At 38.3% G+C, this 23424-nt stretch overlaps 1 protein-coding gene and 1 pseudogene across 3 annotated transcripts in view; both read left to right on the forward strand.

Annotated features, from left to right (window-relative positions):
- The window catches only part of LOC123629050 (F-box-like/WD repeat-containing protein TBL1X), a 1209717-nt gene that overhangs the window by 384501 nt on the left and 801792 nt on the right, over positions 1 to 23424 (forward strand). The gene's annotated exons all lie outside the window — the stretch shown is intronic.
- On the forward strand, positions 1494 to 13860 carry LOC123629023 (annotated as a pseudogene). The gene is made up of 3 exons (XR_006731887.1): positions 1494 to 1498; positions 11972 to 12177; positions 12315 to 13860. The product of XR_006731887.1 is annotated as a haloacid dehalogenase-like hydrolase domain-containing protein 2 (transcript).

Raw genomic sequence — 23424 nt, forward strand, 5'->3', positions numbered from 1 at the left:
CACCTAACTGGCCAAATTCAGGAATATGTGTAACATCTATTGGCCATAATTCATTTGGTGAGAGACCTCAAGGATTAACTCCTGTAGAAAATTTAGACTGATTAAGTAATCGACAAGTGGAACAATGAGAAACAATATGTTTGGCTTGATTATTGGTTATGTGAAATTTTTTAATTAAACCTTTAGTATTAATATGAGTCAGTTGATAAAATTTAATTGCTTCTTGAACAGAACCAACAAGCAATTGATCTATTTTTTCATTACCAACCACTAAGGGGCCTGGAAGGTTAGTATGAGATCTGATATGGTAATAAAATGTGGAAACTGGCAATTCTGTATAATCAGTTGAAGTTGCTGAAATAGTTTGGAAATTTCATCAGTTTCTGTAATAGTAACTGTTTCTAAGGCTAGAACTGTTTGTACAACATATTGTGAATCCGAAACAATATTTAAGGGTCAAGTAATATCTAGTAAAAGCTGCGTAACAGCCTGCAATTCTACTTTTTGTGCTGAAGTGTAAGGGGTGGTCCATACCTTAGTTAAAGGACCAGAATAACCTGCCTGACCATTGCTACTGCCATCAGGAAAAAAAGGTAGGAGCATGAGGCATAGGCATGGATTTTACTATCTTAGGTAATATCCACTGAGTCAATTTTAAAAATTGGAGCAACTTATTTTTTGGATAGTGATTATCAATAATTCCTATAAAATCAGATGTATCTGATTGCCAATCTAAGTTTTGCTGATAAGCCATTTGAATTTCAGAATTAGTAAGAGGAACAATAATTTTTTCAGGATCCAGGCCACTTAGACATTTTAATCTTTGGCAGCCTTTAAATATAATTTGACCAATTTTGTCTAAATATGTTGAAAGATGTTTTTGTTGTTTACGTGGTAGAAAAATCCATTCAATTATACCCTCTTCTTGAATTAAGGTAGCAGAGGGAGAATGTTCTGATGGATAAACAATTAAATCTACTCCTTTTTTAAGATTTACTCTAGAAAGATGAGCTGTGTGAATATGAGATTGAATCCATGCCAATTCCTCCTGAGCTGCCTGAGTTAGTTGGTGGGGACTATTAAGATCAGAGTCATCCTTTAGTAAATCAAATAAATTACTTAAAGCATAAGTAGGAATTCCTAACATAGGTCTAAGCCAATTTATGTCTCCTAACAACTTTTGAAAATCATTTAAAGTTTGCAATTTGTCAATATGTAACTGAACCTTTCAAGGAATTATTTTGTTTCTATCAACGAGAGACCCCAGATAAGTAAAGGGGTAACCTTGTTGGACTTTATCTTCATCAATTATTAAACTGAATTGAAGCAAAATTTGTCAGGCCTGTTGGTACAATTTTTCTAATTTTTGTTTTGATGAACATGCAAATACAATATCATCCATATAATGAATAATATAACTATTAGGTAAACAGTTTCTTAATATATCTAAAGGCTGATTGACAAAATGTTGGCATACAGTTGGGTTATTAAGCATGCCGTGAGGCAAGATTTCCATTGGTATTGCTTAGTTGGCTGTTGATTGTTTAATGCAGGTATGGTAAAGGCAAATTTCTCTCTATCAGATATTTGTAAAGGAATTGTAAAAAAGCAGTCTTTTAAATCTACTATTATAATATGCCAGTCTTTAGGGATCATAACTGGAGAGGGAAGTCCTGGCTGCAGTGTTCCCATTGGTTGTATAATTGCATTGATTTTTCTTAAATCAGTTAACATTTGCCATTTGCCAGATTTCTTTTTAATAACAAATACAGGAGAATTCAATGGACTGTTGGACTCCTCTATATGTCCTGCTTGTAACTGTTCTCTTACTAATATTTGAAGAGCACCCAACTTTTCTTGGTTTAGTGGCCACTACGCTGTCCATATAGGCTTTTGTGATATCCAATTTAAAGCCAGAACATAATGGTGCTTTTCAGTAGCATTGGCTGCTATCCAAAATTTGGATAGCCTAAACCATGCCAAGAAGTATGTGCCTTTGGTGCCTCAAAAGTCTTAGCCCGTTGGCTCCTTTTACCCAAACCAAAACAAGGGTTGTAATTCATATTTACCATAATTTGTTTAGCAGGAACATATATTTTAGGTATATTGATGTATGCTCCCCATTGCTGTAACAAATCTCTTCCCCACAAATTAATAGCGATGTTAGCCACATTAGGTTTTAAAATGGCTATCTGTCCGTTAGGGCCTGAACAATTTAAAATTTGTTGACTTTGAAATATATCAGTCATTGTTCCTATTCCAGTAAGAACAGTAGGAACTTGTTGTAAAGGCCAAGCCTTTGGCCAAAAACTTTTAGAAACAATTGTAACATCAGCTCCAGGATCTACAAGTCCAACAAAAGATTTGTCATTTAACTTAATTTCTAATTGAGGTCTATGGTCATTAATAAAATTTTGCCAATATACTTTAGTTCCAGTACTCCCCAAACCTCCTTGCCTTAGAACATCAGATGTTCCAATTTGTATGTAAGGTAACAACAGAAGTTGTGCAATATGGTCTCCAGCCTGAAGAAGATAATCAAAATTGGAACTCATCATAACTGAAATTTCTCCAAAATAATTTGAATCAACTACACTCAAATGCACTGAAATTCCTTTTAATGTAAGAAAGCTCCAGTTACGGATAAAAGCTCCAGAAAGTTGTTTACAAACTTTTTTAAAATGTCCTTTATGGCCGTAATTGAGACATTTTATGACAGATTTTTGCTTTCTGGGAATGCTTTTCCCACCGCTAGCCTCAGCGAACATTTGCATTTTAAAAGCCTGTGACTTAACTTTTTGGCAAAATTTTCTTTAAAAATTTTTTGAGCAGTGGTTATAAAAGCCACCAACACTTTGAATTAACATTATTAAAAGTCAATATATGTAACATCAAATTTTTAAAATCAGGCAGACTAACCATTTTTTGCACAACTTGCAATCTAGCAATAAAATCTACATAAGTTTCATTAACATTTTATACAAGAAAACACAGAGTGTTTAGAAGTTATCTATTTTTATGCTCTAATATAGCACTGTTGAATTTGAGTAATAACCTGATCATCTTTTTTTCTTTTATTTTGAGACAGAGTCTCACTTTGTTGCCTGGGCTAGAGTGAGTGCTGTGGCATCAGCCTAGCCCACAGCAACCTCAAACTCCTGGGCTTAAACGATCCTCCTGCCTCAGCCTCCCGAGTAGCTGGGACTACAGGTATGCGCCACTATGCCTGGCTAATTTTTCTATATATACTTTTAGTTGGCCAGATAATTTATTTCTGTTTTTAGTAGAGATGGGGTCTCACTCAGGCTGGTCTCGAACTCCTGACCTTGAGCGATCCACCCGCCTTGGCCTTCCAGATGGCTAGGATTACAGGCATGAGCCACCATGCCTGGCCGGCAGAGAGCTCTTAAAGTGAAAGTTCTTCTTTAGAATTTCTTTTTCTTTCTCCTATATTTTCTATAGACCCAAGAAGAGGATCAATACCTACTTTTATTGGCTTTGTCTTATCCTGGCCCAATGCAGACAGAAGGTCCCAATTGACCGTCTCTTTTCTCCTAAAAACAGGCTCCAGATCTTTTATTAAGCTTATTTTAAGATGGATATCCTCCATCTCGTTGAAAGAGAATTCTGAGTTAGAATGAAATAGCTGTAGAGCTTGAGAAATTACAGAGCAGACTTTTCAAATACGTAGAGAAATCTTTTTATTTTTTCTTTTACAGAGCACTTTTCTTAATGTTTTCAGTGCCAACTGCTTTTGCTGTACTTTGAACTCACCTGGAGGTGGGAACCAATCACAGTGCTTGGAAATTAAATGTAACAATTCCTTGAGATTTTTCTTTTTGGCAACTATTCTAGAACTCTTTAATGAGCTCTCAACAATTCCACATACTCAGAGAAGATAGACTTCCTTGTTATTTTAATCCAGACAGAATAATAATTTGCTTTGCCCTGGAGAATTCACTTACCTCTCTTTAGGTAAGACATGTGAGTGACTTTCAATCCTCTCCAGGTCCCTTGCAATGCGATTTGGGAACTCTTGGCTGGAGCAAAGCCTTTTGCCTTTAAGACCCTATCAGCATATCCTGCTGACTATGCCAGTTTGCGGGGAGTTAGCTACACTCCCCACAAAGAGCTTTTTTTCTTCCGATCAGGTCTCTCAGGCAGGGGTCATGGCAAAGGATAAAAAAATAGTAGGAAACAGAATTAGAAATAAAATAATGATAATAATACATGGAGCCAAAGATATAGTTTATAAAGTAAAGGTTTATGAAAATAGATGTAAGAAGGGTGTCTGGATGGATATATTTCTTCCTGCCAAAAATATATCAAAGACTGAAACTCCACGCAGGTATTATGTAGGGTAGATACAGGCTCCTGTTGCCAAGGGCAATGGGATTTATATACTAACAGGCAGTTTGGTTTAGGGTCAAAGTCTCCTAAAAGGCTACTACAGATCCTTTAATTAATTCTATCTAGGGGAACAATGAGTTACAAAATCTTCTTGGGGCAAACTTCTAAGTTTTCTGATAAGGCTATTACCTTAGCAAAAAACAGAGACATCTTGGCTCCGGTGATTGTGTTCTTGGAGACAGAGATGATCTCAGAAGTCAACATGAGCTGTGCTTTGTGTTAATTACTTCAAGGCCCACGTTGGGCATTAGCATATTTATTTGATGAACTCTCATCTCTGGGGGTCTTTGTCAGTCAGCTTCGGCAACCTTTTGGTTCTAGGAGAGGCCTATCTTGTCTTTCAAAACAGGTGAGAACCATAGGTCCAATTTACAGCTGTCTCTTTGAAGTGCAGCTGTTACTGACCAATGAGATACCCTCCTGAGGTGAGGCAGCTTTTGAACTAACACATTTATTTTTTCTTTAAGGCAAAACCTTATTTGACTTCTGAAATCAAATGTTGTCTCCAGAAATACAGGGGGCATTTCTATAACTCAGTATTCTTAGGTTCAACAGGTGGGAAGCCTTGGACTTTGGATGAGGGTTTCACGTTGGTGCCCATCACTAAGCTCTACCGAGAACAAATTTAATGGCTCCATTTCAAGTTGTTGATGTGGTAAAATAAAAGGACCTAAGGTGGAAAAATAATTTGATTACTACATAATGTTTATACAGCATCTAGGATACAACATCTGCAACTTTTCTGAATGTTTTTAAAGCATTTTGAATGACTTGTCAAGTACACCAAGAATAAATGTGTTTATTGCTACAATAAGTATGTGACAAACATTAATACATTTCAAGTAGTTTTTTTATAATCTGTTGTCTGTTTATTTTAATGAAAAGGAACTTTATCTTTCCATAATAATGCAAAGCAACCTCATACCGTTGAAAATAATTTAGTTGACATCAAGAGAATCTAATCAGGCCCAATACCTTAACCTGAAACATCAATATGAATACTGTCATTCTTATTCTGTGGTGCATTTCATCAAAGAGAACCCCTAAACTCTGTGAGGGAGTTTAAATATTTGGTCTTGGCTTTTGAACTGAACTAGCATTCAACATTTCAGAATCCTTATTTGTGCCAAATGTTAGGTTAAACTGAGATTACCAAATGTTCATCTTTATCTAAAGAAGTTTCTCTTATCTCTATCACAAGCAGGTGATTAGAGCTTGAGACCAGGTGCTTAGGCTAAACTCCCACCTTCATGGGGACTTGTAAGTACCAAGTTTACTGATGTTTACATTTCAAAGGGAAGGCTTCAAGGTCATTAATAAAGATCTCTGGGGGTGTCATTCTGTCAGGAAGTTTGGTTAGTTATTTTAAAAGTTTTATGTATATCTCAAAGGGACAAACAAAGAATTTACAAGTTTTCTAAATGCAGTGCTCATCATGAAAGTGAGGAGCAAGAGTCATCTTCTTATTTAATAACAAGAGAAAGTGAAATTATATTTTCCTTTAGACTTAAAAAAATTTTCTGAAAAAATATGAGGAATACCTTCACTCTTTACCACACAGTGGTCTTGGACTACTTGTTTTGTTTTCACAAAACATGCCTATAGTTTTCTTAGTCCCCCTACTTTAGGCTGCCAGTTGTATAAGGTCTCAGTCAAAATACCAGCAGAATTTTTGGTCATTGAAAACAACATAGAGATATTAGAAAACAATAATAATATTTAAAACAAAAATAAAATTGATTATTACCTGGATATTCTGAGAAGGAATGGTAATGAGGGAACAATTGTTCTTGAAGAAAATAAAGAATTAAGTATAATAATTTTAATTATGATCACAACATACCCACAGTCAGTGGTTAAAATTTAACACGATAACAACTTCAAATTTTGTTGAGCATGTAGAGCAATGGGAATCTCATACATTGAGGATGGGAATATGAAATGGTACAAAAGTTTCAGAGAATTCTTGTAACAGTCTGCAGAAAATTAACCATATAGCTACCCCATTTTCAAGCTTGATTTTTCAGAGGGGTGTTGCCCTGGTTCTTTGGCTCCTGGCTTGGAAGACTCACAAGCCTGGCAGGTGCCATGGATAGATGACAGACACAGCATTTCCACACAAGCAGTTTTTATTGCAGGCTTGTCAGCATAGAAGAGAAATTGAAAGTACATTTCTTGAGGGGGAATCAGTTGATCTCTGTGAATGAAGAACACACTGGGGTCTTACCACACTTCTACTTTTACATCTACACCTTATGATATGCTAAATGCTAGGGGGAAGATCCATTATTTCTCTACGAAAAGAGTGGAGAGTTTGTAGAACTAAGGGGCCTCCCCAGTTTTATCCTATTTGGGAAACTTCCAGGGGTTGTCATTATGATTGCAAACTGTCATAGCACTGATGGGTGTGACTTTTACTAAGCTAATGTATATTAATGGAGAACAGGTCACCATTAGACACAAGCTCCTAGTTTCTATGCTTGCTATTCATGAGAAAAAGTCCCTAACTGCAAGTGCCTATCACTGAAGAGACATAGGCTGGCTGAATGGATTAAAAAAACATAAAACACATGCCAAGTATGTGCTCTCTCCAGGAAACACATCTTATCCTCAAGGATGCATTCAGATTCAAGGTGAAGGGTTGGCAAATAAATTTCCAGGCAAATGGAAACCAAAAGAAAGCCGGGGTAGCCATTCTTATAACAGATAGCATAAACTTTAAAGAAACAAAAGAAAGACAAAGATGGTCACTACTAGTGGTGGAGCGAAAAATCTAACAAGAAGACTTAACAATCCTACCTATTTATGTACCCATCACAGGAGTGCCCAGATACACAAAGCAAACCCAGATTGATCTAAACAATGTGATAAACAGCAATGCCACAATAGCTGCGGATTCCAATACCAAAGTGAGAGAACTGGACAGACCCTCCAAACAGAAAATAAGCAAAGAAATAATGGGCTTAAACAGAACTCTAGAACAAGTGGGCCTAGCAGACGTCTGTAGAACATTTCACCCAAACAACACTGAATGTACATATTTCCCATCAGCTCCTGGAAACTTCTTTGAAATTGATCACATCATAGGCCACACAAACTATCTCAACAAATTTTTAAAACATACAAATTATGCCATGTATCTTCTCAGACCACAGTGGCATAAAATTAGAGATCAATTCCAACCGAAACACTCACCTCTACACAAAGTCACGGAAATTTAACAATCTATTGCTGAATGACTATTGGGTCAAGGAAAAGATCCAGATGGAAATCCAAAGATTCTCCAAACTAAATGATAACAGAGACACAAGTTATCAAAATCTGTGGGGGACAGCAAAAGCAGTTCTGAGAGGAAACTAGTATCGATAAATGCCCACATCCAAAAGACAGAAAGATCACAAATCAACAAACTAATGAACCATCTCAAGGGACTGGAAAAGGAATGGCAAACCAATCCTAAATCCAGCAGAAGAAAAGAAATACCTAAGATGAGAGCAGAACTAAACAAAATTGAGAACAAAAAAGTATGCAGAGGATTAATAAAACAAGAAGTTGGTTCTTTGAAAAGATAAACAAAATTCACAGCCCTCTTGCTAGATTGACCCAAAGTAGAAAGACAAGGACTCTAGGCTGGGAGTAGTGGCTCACACTTGTAATACTAGCACTCTGGGAGGTCGAGGTGAGTGGATCGTTTGAGCTCAGGAGTTGAGACCTGCCTGAGCAAGAGTGAGAGCCCATCTCTACTAAAAAATGGGAAGAAATTAGCTGGAAAACTAAAAATAAATATAGAAAAAATTAGACGGGCATGGTGGTGCATGCCTGTCGTCCCAGCTACTCAAGAGGCTGAGGCAGTAGGATTCCTTGAGCCCAGGAGTTTGAGGTTGCTGTGAACTAGGCTGATGCCATAGCACTCTAGCCCAGGCAACAGAGTGAGACTCTGTCTCAAAAAAAAGAAAATGAAAAAAAAAGGAAAGAAAGAAAAGGACTCTGATAAGCCCCATGAGAAGTGAAAAAGGAGAGTCATAGCAGATTATCATGGAAATGCAAAACATCATCTTTGAACACTAGGAGAAGTCTCTATGCCCCCAAACTTGAAACTGTGGAGGAAGTGACAAATTCTTAGAAACACACAACCTCCCTAGGCTCAATCAGGAAGAAACAGAATTCCTGAACAGACCAATATCAAGCACCAAAATTGAAGCAGCAATAACCAATCTTCCAACTCAAAAAATGCCCAGATCAGACAGGGTCACACTTGAATTTTACCAAACCTACAAAGAATAAGTGGTACCTACACTGCAGAAATTATTCCACCACATTGAGAAGGATAGAATCCTCTCCAACGCATTCCACAAAGCCGATATCACCTTGATATCAAAGCTAGAAAAGGACACAACAAAAAAAGAAAACTACAGATCAATATCCTTTATGAATATAGATGCAAAAATTCTCAGTAAAATCTTAGCAAACTGAATTCAACTGGACATCCAAAAAATAATTCATCATGACCAGGTGGGCTTCATCCCAGAGACACAAGCATGGTTCAACATACACAACTCTATAAATGTAATTACCATATAGATAAAAGCAAGAACAGAGAGCATATGATCCTCTCAATAGACTCAGAAAAAACATTTAACACAATTCAGCACACTTTTATGACAAAAACTCTTAACAAAATAGGCATAGGTGAGTCATACCTCAAAAGTATTAATGACATATATGATAAACCCACAGTCAGTATCATATTGAATGGGGAAAAATTGAAAGCATTCCCACTTAGAACTGGAACCAGACAAGTTTGCCCACTATCTCCACTTCTGTTCAGCACAGTGCTGGAAGCCCTTGGAAGAGTAATCAGACAAGAGTGGGAAACCAAGGGTACCCAGATGGGGGCAGAAGACGTCAAACTTTCACTCTTTGCTGACGATACGCTATTATACCTAGAAAACCCCAAAGATTCAACCAAGAGACCCTTGGAATTGATAAATGAATTAAGCAAAGTCTCAGGATAAAAAATCAATGCACACGAATCGGTAGCTTTCATATATGCCAATTAACAGTCAAGGCAGGAATCGAAGCTGCAACATCTTTTAGAATAGCATCAAAGAAAATTAAATATTTAGGATGATATTTAACTAAGGAGGTGAGTGACCTATATAGGGAGAAGTATGAAACACTGAGAAAAGAAATTGCAGAGGATGTAAACAGATGGAAAAACCCTACCATGCTCATGGATTGGCAGAATCAATATTGTTAAAGTGCCTATACTACCTAAAGTGATCTACAGAATCAATGCAAAATCTCTATCAAAATACCAACATCATTCCTTTTTTTTTTTTGAAGATCTAGAAAAAATAATTCTATGCTTCATATGGAACCAGAGAAGACCCTATATAGCCAAAGCAATCTTAAGCAAAATGAAAGTATACCACGGAATACTAGTCAGCCACAAAAAAACAATGGTTTTCTTTTTCTGCTTTGTCAAAGAGAACAAGTATTCTGTAATCATTAAAAATTAACGTTAAAATGATTTTTAGAGGTGGGAGGTATGAAGAGAACTGGTTAATGGTTACAAAAACACAGAAGGAATAAATCCTAGTGTTTGATAGCACGGCAGGGTGACTATAGTTATCAATATCTCATTGTATGTTTCAAAATAGCTAGAAGAGAAGATTTGGAAATTTCTCAACACAAATGATAAATGTTTGAGGTCACAGATGTCCCATATACCCCCTAGTTTGAATCATTACCCATTGAATACATATATCAAAATGTCACATAAATATCTACAATTATGTATTGAGAAAAAAGGTTTTTCAGAGATGAAGTCAAGAACTTTATCTCCCAGCTTTTTAATAAAAACCAAATTTCTTAAAAACAAATAGACAAACAAAAGAAAAAAAATGGTGATCTAGCACCTCTCTATTACCCTGGAGGGAGCTGGAGCCCATTCTACTAAGTGAGGTATCACAAGAATGGAAAAACAAGCACCCGTGTACTCACCATCATATTGGTATGAATTGATCAACACTTATGTGCACATAGGGTAGAGTGATATATATCAGGTGTAGGGCAGGTGGGAGGGAGGAGGAAGGAATGCGTTTCACACCTAATGGGTGCAGTCCGCAGTATCTGGGGAATGGCCATACTTGTAGCTCTGATTTGGGCAGGGCAAAGACAATATATGTAACCTAAACATTTGTGCCTCCGTAATATTCTGGAAGAAATACATACACACACACACACACACACACACACACACACACACACACACACATACCCATATACTGTTTAATTTTTTAAAACAGGAACACATTGCAAGGCATCAATCCACCAGACTTCAGGCTATACTTTGAGACTATAATAACCAAAACAGCATGGTACTGGCACAAGAACAGAGCTATAGACCTTTGGAACAGGACTGAGAACCTAGATGTAAAACCATCCTCATATTGTCATCTAAGTCTTTGACAAAGCAAACAAAAATATACATTAGGGAAAAGAATCCCTATTCAATAAGTGGTGCTGGGAGAATTGGATAGCCATATGCAGAAGATTGAATCTGAATCCACACCCCTCACCTCTCACAAAAATCAACTCATGCCAGATAACAGATAAGACATGAGACTATTAGAATTCTAGAAGAAAATGTTGGGAAAACTCTTACAGACATCGACCTAGGCAAAGAAATTATGAGGAAGACCCCCAAAGCAATCATGGTAGCAACAAAAATAAATAAATGGGACCTGCATTAAAACGCTTCTGCACAGCCAAGGAAACCATCATTAGACCAAACAGACAACCTACAGAATGGGAGAAAATATTTGCTTTCTACACATCCGATAAAGGGCTGATAACTAGAATCTATTTAGAACTTAGGAAAATTGACAAGAAAAAAAATCAAATAACCCCATTAAAAGGTGGGCAAAGGACACGAATGGAAACTTTTCAAAAGAACGTAGAGTAATGGCCAGCAAACCCATGAGAAAAATGCTCAACATCTCTAATCGTCAGGGAAATGCAAATCAAAACCGCAATGAGATAGCACCTAACTCCAGTGAGAATGGCTTTTATGAAAAAAAATCCCAAAACAACAAATGTTGGCATGGATGTGGAGAGATAGGAACACTCTTACACTGCTGGTGGGACTGCAAATTAGCACAACCTCTGTGGAAGGTAATATGGTGAGACCTAAAAGAACTAAAAATAGAACTACCATTTGATCCAGCCATCCCGCTACTAGACATCGACCTAAAGGGGAAAAAACTCATTTTATAAAAAAGACATCTGCACTGGGAAGTTTATAGCAGCACAACTCACAATTGCAAAGAGGTGGAAACGTCCCAAGTGTGCATCAATCCATGAGTGAATTAATAAAATGTAGTCTATGTATACCATGGAGTACTACTCAGCCACAAAAAACAATGGTGAACTAGCACCTCTTGTACTATCCCGGGTGGAGCTGGAGCCCATCCTTCGAAGTGAGGTATTACAAGGATGGAAAAACAAGCACCACATGTAGGCACCATCAAATTGGCACTAACTGGTGAGCACTTAGGTTGCGTGATACTTCTGTAATGGTCAGGTTTGTGACCAACACGACTAAAGAGTTCAAGCAAGACTTGTTGGAAAGCTTGAGAAAATTAGGGTTTGATATCTCTGAAGATGAGATAGTCACATCTCTGACTTCAGCCAGAGGTTTAGGAGAACAGAAACACGTCAGACCTGTGCTGCTAGTTGATGATTGGGCACTACCTGATTTCAAAGGAATGTTAAGATTCCATGTGTTTCAGCAGTGAGCTGGAGTTGGGATATATGAGCAGAGTCCCTGGTCCGGAAGAAATCTTTGTCATTTGGTCTAGGACTACATTTGCAACATCTGTATATATAAGAAAATACCCAAGGAATACAAACCAGTGATCCTAACGCTGTGGTCATAGGATTGGCTCCAGAACACTTTCATTATCAAATTGTGAAGCAAGCATTCCGGTTGCTCCTGGATGGGGCACCTCTGATAGCAATCCACGAAGCTGAGTATTACAAGAGGAAGACGGCTTAGCCCTGGGGCCTGGACCACTTGTCACTATGTTAGAGTATGCCACAGACACCAAAGCCACAGTGGAGGGAAAGCCAGAGAGAACATTCTTTCTGGAAGGATTGCGGGGAACTGGCTGTGAACCTGAGGAGACTGTCATGGTAGGAGATGATTGCAGGGCCAATGTTGGTGGAGCTCTGAATGTTGGCATGCCGGGTATCTTAGAAAAAACTGGGAAATACCGAGCAGCAGGTAAAGAAAAAATTAATCCATCTCCTTACTTAACTGGTGAGAGCTTTCCTCATGCTGTGGACCACATTCTGCAGCATCTGCTGTCACCCACCATGTGCATCTGAAACAACTTGTAACGCAGCTTTTTGTTGTCCCCAGTGAATCCCTTACTAACTCAATGCCAGCATTGACAGACACATACCACTCAATGGTGATCATGTTTTAAGCCTCTTTTATTGTGCATTAATTAGAAAGAAAGGTATTGAATTGCAGCCAGCAACTAAGCCTCACTAATCCCTTTTGTTTTATTTTGTGACTGAAGATTAACTGAGGCCCAAAGAAAGGGAAAGCTGAGGTTTTGTGCCATTTCTTTTAAAATATTCATCAGGTTAGGCAGGCCTCAGAGGCAGAAGCAACTGCAGGGGAGAGTGTTCTCTGCTATCTCCTCACTGGAAAACAGGGGGCAAGGGAGGAATTCAGACTGTGAATAAAGCTGAATGGTGGTTTTTACATGATAAAGTAATGCATTAAAAGGTGCATTGGGCTACAGTTTTAATATGGAGTTCAACTGTGAGATCCATCAGAAGTGGCAAGCAGAGTATAAGAGATAAGCAGCAAAGCCAGTTGTCCTTTAGCCCAAGTGAGACAGTGAATTTGCATCAACAGATGTTGAAAACTAGATTTTCTACTGTATTCCCAGCACGGGTCACTTCTTTTCTCCTCATTAGCCAGAGAGGACTAATTTAAATTTAGAACCTGGTTTTCATTTACAATAATATTTCCATTAATAACCTATTCGTTGCCGATATCTATTATAGTGTGTAACAGTTGTTTTGGAAATTTTATGTAAAATTAAAACTATCCGGTATTTTACAGATGTTTTAATTAGACATTGCTATTAACAGGAACAGTGCAGAAGCTAAAATCAAGCCTTCAGTGTCTTACAGAGCGTGTATTTTTTTAAGCTAGTGTCCACCAGGGTCCTATTAACTGTACATTTGCAAGATTTTGTAATTTTTGCCTCTGACATTGTGGGAAAAATCTTTGAGAAGCTGTTGGGACAGATTCAAGTTTTTATGTATTTGGTTACTACAGCTGTAAAATGAAATCTCGCCTTGTAGCGTGGATAATTTTTCTCATGTTAAACCCACCAAAATGAAGGAGACTAAGTAGGTGATGATTTTCCTAGTGCATCTGCATACTGTGATAATCCTGGGCCTTCACAATTGTTTTGCAGGGCTCTTGGGCATTGAGTTATTAGAATGTAGTTGTATATCATTGTAGTGTTCACCTTACTGAAACTCATACTGATGTTAATGAACTTTGGATTTTGATGCTTGTTTAGACATCAGCTTGGTCTTGGAAGGAAGGAAAGCTAAATAAATGGCAGTTTGGTGAAAAAAAATTATTTTTACTGTAAAAAGTGATGGCTCTCTTTGTAAATTGCCAGTTTTCTATTTCAGGTTTTATGCAAATTTCATGGCATCTGTGGTTTAAATTTTCATTGAAAGCTCATCAAATTAACCAGATTGGGTCCCCAGCCCCCCTCCTCCCACCCTCTTAGTCTGAATTGTTCGTGTTCTCAACACTCTCTTCTACTTTTTATTCCATAAACTTAAAAGTTAGTGAGCCAAGAAAACGAATAGATCGCCACTGTTACAAGGAAATTCTCGGAACACAGGCAAAACAACCAGTCTCACACAGACACAGAAATGAAGCGGATTAAAGATGTCATTTTAGCAGAGAGATGTTACACTTGGTTCAAAGTCAATGTCAAAGCACACAGACTCTGGTGGAGCAAAGGAATTGATTGGTAAATGGAGGAAAAACTGGTTTCTCCACAGAGAGCAAGGGAGACAATAAAAACTACCAAACAAGTTTGACAGAGCTTACATATCCATTCATTAGATATCTAGAACTCACAGAGGCACATAAAGTAGCTGAGAGAGCAATGAACGTACCTTGTAGAAAGGACTGCTTTACAGGGCACATAAGCTTTCCATCAAAGCGCAACATTATTTTTCCCCCATAGCATGATTTTTCGTGTCTGTCTCTCAGCATGCTGTTTAAAATAAAGAGCAGTGTCCTTTCTTATCAAGGCGGCCCTCTGTTAACACCAAACATAGGTGGAATCACTTCTGAATGTCCTCTTTCTATGTTAAACATATTTACCCACCTTGTTCTGAAATTAAAGATGGAACACTAGTAAAGTTAAGATGAAGAAGGCCTTTGTTGGCAGAAGAAAGGAAATCAATATCGGGACCAAACGTGAGAAAGTCAGTGCTGTACATTATTAAGGTAAAAGGGAGCGTCTGCGAAGCTCTGCATAGCCAATGTTAACCGACTGTCACGCAGGTTTGTCGAACTGCTGTGGCGCGCCTGTTGCAGCGGCGAGCTGGCTCCGAGAGGCGAGCTGGCTGCGTTCGTGGGCAATAGCTGGTCCTGCATTCCTGAATGTGTGGCCTTGGTACAGCTGTCCCTGTATGAGAAGGCGTGCATCCTCTCACCCGCGTGCACTTGGCTGCACAGTATTGAAGAACGACCTGGGGAGACTACACTGCCACTCTTCTGCAGCCGCTTGGCCTTCCGGCGAGGTCGATACCTATAGTCCGGGTGTTTCTCTCTGTGCATGGCCTGTAGTCTCTGTGCCTCCTGGAAGAATGGCGATTTTTCGGCTTCTGTGAGCGTTCTCCACTGGTAGCCCAGCCGCTTGCTAATCTCTGAGTTTTGCATTTGAGGATTCTCCAGAGCCATCTTGCGCCTCTGATCGCGAGACCAGACCATGAATGCGTTCATGGGTCGCTTGACCCGGTCCTGTCCGCTCCCTTCACAGTTTCCTCCCCTTTCACGCTGATAATTCAAGCTGGGCTTGTCAGTGCAAAAGAAGGAAGAGTTTTTCCCGAAAGCGAGGGTATTCGGTTGCTGTGCGGCTGGACTGTAGTCACTGCTGTTCAATACTCTGAACATAGTGGAAGCATATGACTGCACCTTTAAAAGGGAAGGGGCAAGAGTTCAGGAACATATTCTACTGTCCAAAGCTTATTTCTGCCAGAGACTTTGTTGCCTTAACTTTTGTAATAAAATACTCGTTTCTCCGCCCCAACACGCCCCCCCCCAACTGCACCCCAGCGAATCCACCACGAGCTAGCACTCTAGCAACCTATCCATTCTCAAGCAAAATGCTGCGTACTTGCTCTGCTTCTAATCCGCCGCCCTGACGTTCCTACTATTCTCCTTAAAAGTGCAAGACCGACTGTATCGCACATTATTTTGTGTTCCTTTACATCAAAGGATGAGGATACAGCAAAAGGAGATACTAACGAGCTTTTTTTTAATCATTATCAATACCTCTGAGGTAAGTAACAAAAGCTTAAAGATAATAAGCTGAAAAAAAAAAGCTTAAAGAGAACCTACTTCTGTTAAGCATACCACACACACCACTGTTTATTGAATTTATAGTAAACATTTTTGTTGTTTCTTCACTTCTACTTAAAGAGTAACTGGATATTCCTTGTAAATTTTGACTGCCAAATAATTGGGAATTCCAGGCTATTGTCTATGCTAACAATAAAGTATCAGAAGACTAATATATCCCGACAACTATTTAATGGCCAATTTCTGGAACGACTGTTATTCTGTTTTTTAAATATGTTTCCTTAAAAGAAAAACAGAGGACCTTGGATCTCAAACAATTCCAGGGAAGTATTAAGATAGGCTATAAAGGAACTACTTGGGGGGAGGGAGGATACACTGTACAGTGATAAACTTTTTAAGTCATTCTCTTCTTCACTTTCACATGACTAGCGACTTAAAAAACAATCTCTTACAAATATCAATTAAATTTCTATCCACAGCTAATGAATTAGAGCCACCAATTTATCAATGTTTACATTTTACTCCACCCTACTACAAAATTAGGTGGTCATGGCTTACCAAGTGAAAGAAGTGAACAACATCCTCAAAAAAATCGTGAAGTCAGATTTGGGAAATTATGTTCTAAGACATCTTTGATGAAATTCAATAGGAGGAAAGTCCCTCCCCTGTACAAGTCTTAAAGCCATATTAACAAAATGGCAGTAACATCTGTAGGTTGCACAGGACACAGCCTATTAACACAGATAAAGTCTCACCAAGACTGAGTAAGAGTGATGCCAAAATTCCTAAGAAAATAAAATAAGGATCCCGAAGTGTATAGAAATAATTTGCATAATCAAATGTGGTTTATCCAGCAAATGTTATAGTAAGTTAACATTAGAAACTGAAAAACAAATTAACTGTATGCAGGCAAAAGATAAATATGAAATCCATAATTCATATCCTAGTCATCTAATAAAGTTTAGTATCCAAGGATACAAATAAAATGGAAATATATTGTTATTTGCCTCAATTCAAAATGTACCTTAATTTAGAATCAAATCCTTAAATTACACTCATACTCAAAAACCGATGTTCTAAAACTGGAAATTGCTTAATATATGAGAAAAAATATATACCAGTTCCAAATCTGACACAAAGAAAGCAAAAAGTGACACGTGCTACAACATAGGTGAACCATGAAAACATTATGCTGCTTGGAAAAATCAGACACACAGGAAGCCAAGGACTCAGTGATTCCGTTTGCATGCGATACCCCAACACCTAGCAAATGCAAATACGTAGAAACAGGAAGCAGATTAGTGGTTGCCAAAGACTGGCTGGGAGAGACCACTGGGAGCAACAACAAATGGGTGCAGGCTTTCCCTTTTGGGGCGGTAATATGTTGTGGAACTAGATAGAGGTGATGGTTGCACAACGTGGTGAATGTACTACCAACCAAGTGTCGCAGAGACTGAATTCCAAATAAGGAAATTTACTGGCAGTTTTCAGGTTGCAATTTGAGGAACACAGATTTCCAGAAGCGTGTGAAATTGTGTCCCAAACAGCTATTTGGGGGCAGGGTTTTTTAAGGAAATAAGAGGAAGTTAGTAGTCATGGGCTCATTCTTAACCGATGATTTTGATTGGTGGTTAAAGATTAGCATAACACTCACTGGTTTCTAGCAGAAGTCCTTGATTCAGAGGTTTGGGGGAAGAAATTCAGTTTCTCTCAAATGGCAGTGATTTTTGTTTGCAGCATCAGCAAGTACATTCTGCAGTGAGGTAGGTAGTTTGCAGAACGGCATTCTGGAACAAAATACTCTTGCAGTGGTCAGCTTCCACTGCCTTCCTTTCACAGTGCTGCTGAATTCTACACTTAAAATGGTGAAGTTTATGCTCTTATGTACCTATATTTAGAAACACATATTTTTTAAAAAGGGCAAAGGGTAAAAAGAGCCGTGTGTGGTGGTTCACGCCTGTAGTACCAGCTACTTGGGAGCCCAGGAGTTCAGGGCTGCTTGGGTAACAGAAAGAGTGAGGCCCTGTTTCTGGGGAAAAAAAAAAAAAAAGGACCTCACATATTATGCATGCATGTCATTAGATAAAGGGGAAGTGGGGACCCTCACTTGGGCAACTGGTGGTCAATAAAGTTTAAATAAAAAGAGATTGTATTGCTTTTGATCTACACCTTCTAGGATAGTACATAGCATGTGTTAGATTCTTGAAATATTTCTCCTATGCTTCAATCAGTGAAATGGGCAAAAATACCTCCAGGTTTAGAGAAAGAAATTGTAGTGGCAATCCACTTTTTTAAAAAAAAAGAAAAAGACACTGGTCTTTCTTTAAAGTAACAATCTTTGAATGCAAAAATAGGGGTAGGGAGGGAGGGAAGATTCAATTTACCTGTGTAATATGATATTGATAATTTACCTAATATTTCTTTCAGTGAATTTTTGATGTTTCAATTCATTTTAATCTCTCATTCAGGTCTAATATTCTGTCACTATGCCCAAGGACTTCATTCACAGTTCTTCCAAGATTGGGCCTTTATACCAGAGGTTAAACATATGCTCCCCTGGGCTCCTAGGAGACCCCAATTCCTGAGACATCGTTCTCATCCCCCAAATTCAGTAGATAGTAAGTCAAAGCACTGTTGTGTTATATGACTACAACCTTTCACATTCATTTATGTCTGTGTCTCAGCAGTTGTTAAATATTTTTGCCTCAGTCAGGCCCACAAGCGATCTTAAGCGGTTGGAAGTGAAATGGTCCTGTCAACATTAAGTCTGAATGGGATTCACTAAGAACAAAGGTTGCCAAACTAACAGACTCATTTTATCTTTCAGTGGTGTTAGAAAATAGCTCAAAAGACATTAGTTTCAACATTACTTTAACACGGACCCTGGTTTCTTTTCAAATTACAATAAAAAGGAATAGGAATTGAAGAATAGTAATTTCTATTATTCAAAAAAAATTCTTTTCAAATTACAGTAAAAAGAAATAGGAATTGAAGAATCGTAATTTCTATTATTCAAAAAAAATTCGTTGCATTTAAGGTAAACTATATATTTTGTTCTCAGCGGTTAAATACACCTAACTTAATTTCTATGGTGAATGCAAGCGCTGTATAGGCAATTAAAATTGAAAAACTGAAAAATTTTTTGCCAGTAATTTATATTTTTTCTCTTCACAAAGTGTGATTTGGTGTATCTTCAAACTAAGGAATGAATACAACAAAAATTACATGACTCTATTACTCCATTCATTTGCTCTTATTTTATCTCAAAACATTCCCATCAAAATACAAATATACGAGGTCATAAACTACTCCCCAGATGTTACACTACATGTAGTTTGCTAATCTGAGTTCACTTATGTGTCCTATGTGTCCATTTCCTCTTCAGAGTGCCTATGAGCTGTTGAAGCCTAATGATAGATTCGACACTAAGACACAAGCAATAAAAAAAAAGTAAACAAAATGCAAAACAGCAAAATTAAAAACCTTTGTCAAAGGACACTATCAAGTAAATGAAAAGATGTAACAGTGTAATTCTAAATTTAGGATTTTAAAAACTGTTATTAATATCTAACCTAGGCGGGGCATGGTGGCTCTCGCCTGTAATCCCAGCACCCTGGGACGCTGAGGGAGGAGGATGGCTTGAGCTCAGGAGTTCCAGACCAGCCTGGGCAAGAGCAAGACCCTGTCTCTACTAAAAACAGAAAAATTAGCCGGGCTTGGTGGTGCAGGCCTATAGTCCCAGCAACTTGGGAGGCTGAGGCAGGAGGATTGCTTGAGCCTAGGAGTTTGAGATTGCTGCGAGCTAGGCTGATGCCACAGTACTCTAGCCCAGGTGAAAATAAAAGGGAGGAGGTTTACAGATAGTTTGGTGGGGAAACGGCTAGGCAACTGGGTGTATTGATTGGCTGGGGATGAACCCATAGGTATATAACCTGGCCGGGCACGGTGGCTCACACCTGTAATCCCAGGACTCTGGGAGGCCAAGGAGGGATGATCGCCTGAGCCCGGGAGTTTGAGGCTGCTTTGAGCTAGGTTGAGGCCAGGGAACTCTAGCCCAGGCAACCGAGCAAGACGCTGTCTCAAAAGGAAAAAAAAAAAAAAAAAAAACCTAACATAATTCCTTCTGGATCTTTGGAATCAGATGTCACTTTGAGCAGTTGTTGTTGTTGTTGTTGTTGTTGTTGTTGTACGGCTGTGTACAAATTAATGCCCAGCTCTTTAATTGCTAGGTTCCACTGTTCCAAGATTTTAATCAGATAAATCATCTAGAATCTGATTCACTTAAACGTGATCAATTTCATCAGCATCTCCTTCCCAGGTGTTATCTAATCAATGGGTGTGGGGATAAGTACCTGAACAAATGGATTTTAGAAATACGTGTATACCGGATTTAGTTTACAACTTCAAAATAATGCTGCTTGTTTTTCTTCTCTAACTTCAGCTGAACATTTTCTTTCTTTTAATGCATTATTTTGATTTTTCCAAAATATAGGAAATTGTCTCTAAAAACCAAGTTTTAATCTTAGGGAGAATTTTGGCATAGCCTGAAGAATTCCCCCATATCAATTGTAACTGATAGTATTACATCTCTGCTACCCATGCCTCAGATATGCAAACAGAAAGCTCATTACATATACAATCGTCCTTTCTACCGTGATGCAAACAGGTAACATCACTCCTTTCAGCACAAATTTGAGATACTCTTTTTAGTTCCTCTAATCGCTCAGATACTGCATGTGTTAGTTTATTCCTTTCTATAATATGAAGGTCGCTTTTGATCTTTTCTAGGCTCTCCCTTCTGTTCCTTTCTGTCCAAGGTCAACTATACTCCTCCTTCTCTAGTGAGCCAGCAGCTGTTTGACCAAAAACTATTTTAAGAAACAGTTTTCAAAGATATCTCATGGAAGTGTTCTGTTGTACTCTCGCATACATTATCTTTTTCTCACTTTGTTGCATTAAGATCAGAGACTGCTCTCATTTTGTTTTTAATGTTTTTGAAATATTTTGTTAAGTGTACAAATGCTTGATCAACTCAAGAATATCTCCCATTTGTTTTGCTGAAAAATAAATGTTTTCCTTTTAGTGATTTATATTTGAGAGAGGCTACCCTTTAGCTACCATACATTTCACAAGCACTTTTCCAATTTTGGACTTGTAATTGCATTTTTTTAACGCCTCATCCTTCAAAACAATAATGTAATAGCAATGGTTATAACATGTGTCCCTGTTTTGGTCTTGTTTGAATGACAATGGCTTTAACATCTTACCAGCTAAAAAACGTTGCTTGTTTGTAAAATACACTTTATACTGAAAACTGCAGCAGGTATCTGACAACATCGATGGGAGAATCTGAGGAATTATCGACTTCTTATATTTTTATATTACCTGGCAATTATATCTTGTTTAAAATTTGACTAGAGAGGGGCCAAAACAATCATCAGACTCTGGTAACTAAAAAGTGGTAACTCTTTTATCTGTCTGATCTCTTCTGTGATGGTTGGTAGTTTGCATTTTGTTGTTAAAACAATACTTATTTTTAATTTTTAAAAAATTTTGATTGTTATAAATGATAATTATAAATCCCTTATCATTAATTTTTAATCCCCCTCATCTTAGTTACAGATTTGGCTATAACTAATTTCTCATTTCTAGTATTACTTACAATTGCTTTATTACTTTTTCCCTTAATTTAGACCAGCCAGGAGGTATTTAATATTAGAAGCTTTTAAAATAAATCAGGCTTCTTATTCGTCTTTTTCTAATGTTCTCTTAGCAACTCCTTTTTGCTTTTTGGCAAAGTTATGTGTTCTCAAATCTTGTGTAGGTAACAAAGGAGCTACATATGGATGAAGAACATGAAAAGTTGTTGGATAAAATAGAAGCATAATTAGGCTCATCTGCGGTGCTTTCATGCTCCATTTAAAGTTTCTACAATAAAGTAAGGATGTGGAAGTCTTCAGGCAATCCTGTGCACGTCCCGGTATGAATTTGAGTCACATGACTTTTTTGTTTTGTTTTTGGAGACAGTGTCTCACTCTGTCCCCCAGGCTGGAGTGCAGTGGTGTCATCATAGCTCATTGCAATCTCAAAGTCCTGGGCCCGAGTGATTCCCCCGGCATCAGCCTCCTGAGTGGCGGTGACTACAAGTGTGTGCAACAGCGTCTCGCTAATTTTTCTGGTTTTTTTTGTAGAGTGAGGGATCTCTCTTTGCTTGAGGCCAGGAGTCGGCTGGTCTCCAACTTCTGGCTTCAGGCAGTGCTCCTAGCTCAGCCTCAGAATGCCAGGATTACAGACATGAAGTACCTCACCCAGCCTAAATAACTCTTTATTATTACTGGTTGTCATATATGTTATGATTGTTCTGTGAGATGAACTCTTGGCATTTTTCCAAATCTTATACTAAGAGGATTTTTATTCTCTGTACAGGAGAAAAAGTAATACTAATATCTCTTCCTCACCCATTGCAAGGTTCATGGGTGACACCCTATGACAAAAGACAGGCTGATAATGAAGACATGAGCCTTCAGAAATGAAGAACAAAGAGACAGGGAAACCTGTGCATTTTTATGCTTAGGTTTGATGAAGAGCAGAGGGCTGTGTGGAAGTATGGTTAAACAAAGGTAGTCTGATCTACTGGGAATAAACTGGGGGGAATTCAGCAACAACCCTGTGTTTAGAGTCTTCTGGGCCTCTCTTGTGTTGCCAGCTCCTTTCCTTTGGGTATAGGAAGGACCCTTCTAGAACAAGGGTCTTACGACCTGCTTCTGATGTTTTCTAAAATACCAAGGTGCCATATTTTGGTGTAGCATGTCCTGAACCCTTACTCCCTTAGATACTGTAGGGAAAGATGTTTTCAAAGCCTCCTCCAGAATATATTTAGTAAACTGTGTCTTAGCTGGTAAGAGGAGTTCAGTTGATGCAATGCTGCCCAAATTTAAACCAGATGTACGTCTTTACCTGTGTATTAATTGTGTCAGTCATTTTGTGGCTTACATGTGTGGAAATCTGGCTCCCACAATGTTACCCAAATTATACCTCTAAATGTCACCAACACACACCTGGAGATAGGAAAAATCTGACCTCATTTCTCACCACAGAGTAAGGGGGACACCACCTCATAGAACTTTCACATTGTGTAAGAGTAAGGTAAGAGAAGGTAAGGTCAGAATCTATTGAGAATTTATAGTTTGGTTTAAGATGAGTCTTCCAATGCAGGGGGTTGGGGAGGCAGAGGGGCCAAGGGTGGCTTTGTCGGGATTAGGTAAGGATCACAATGCAGCTGCCCAGGATTGGTAGAAACAGCAAGGCAACCATCTTGAGGCAATGGATTCAAAGAGTCTGAGTGTGCAAACTGCACCTGCTGATGTTTT

Source organism: Lemur catta, chromosome Y (genome assembly GCF_020740605.2).
Source record: "Lemur catta isolate mLemCat1 chromosome Y, mLemCat1.pri, whole genome shotgun sequence".
NCBI lineage: Eukaryota > Metazoa > Chordata > Mammalia > Primates > Lemuridae > Lemur > Lemur catta.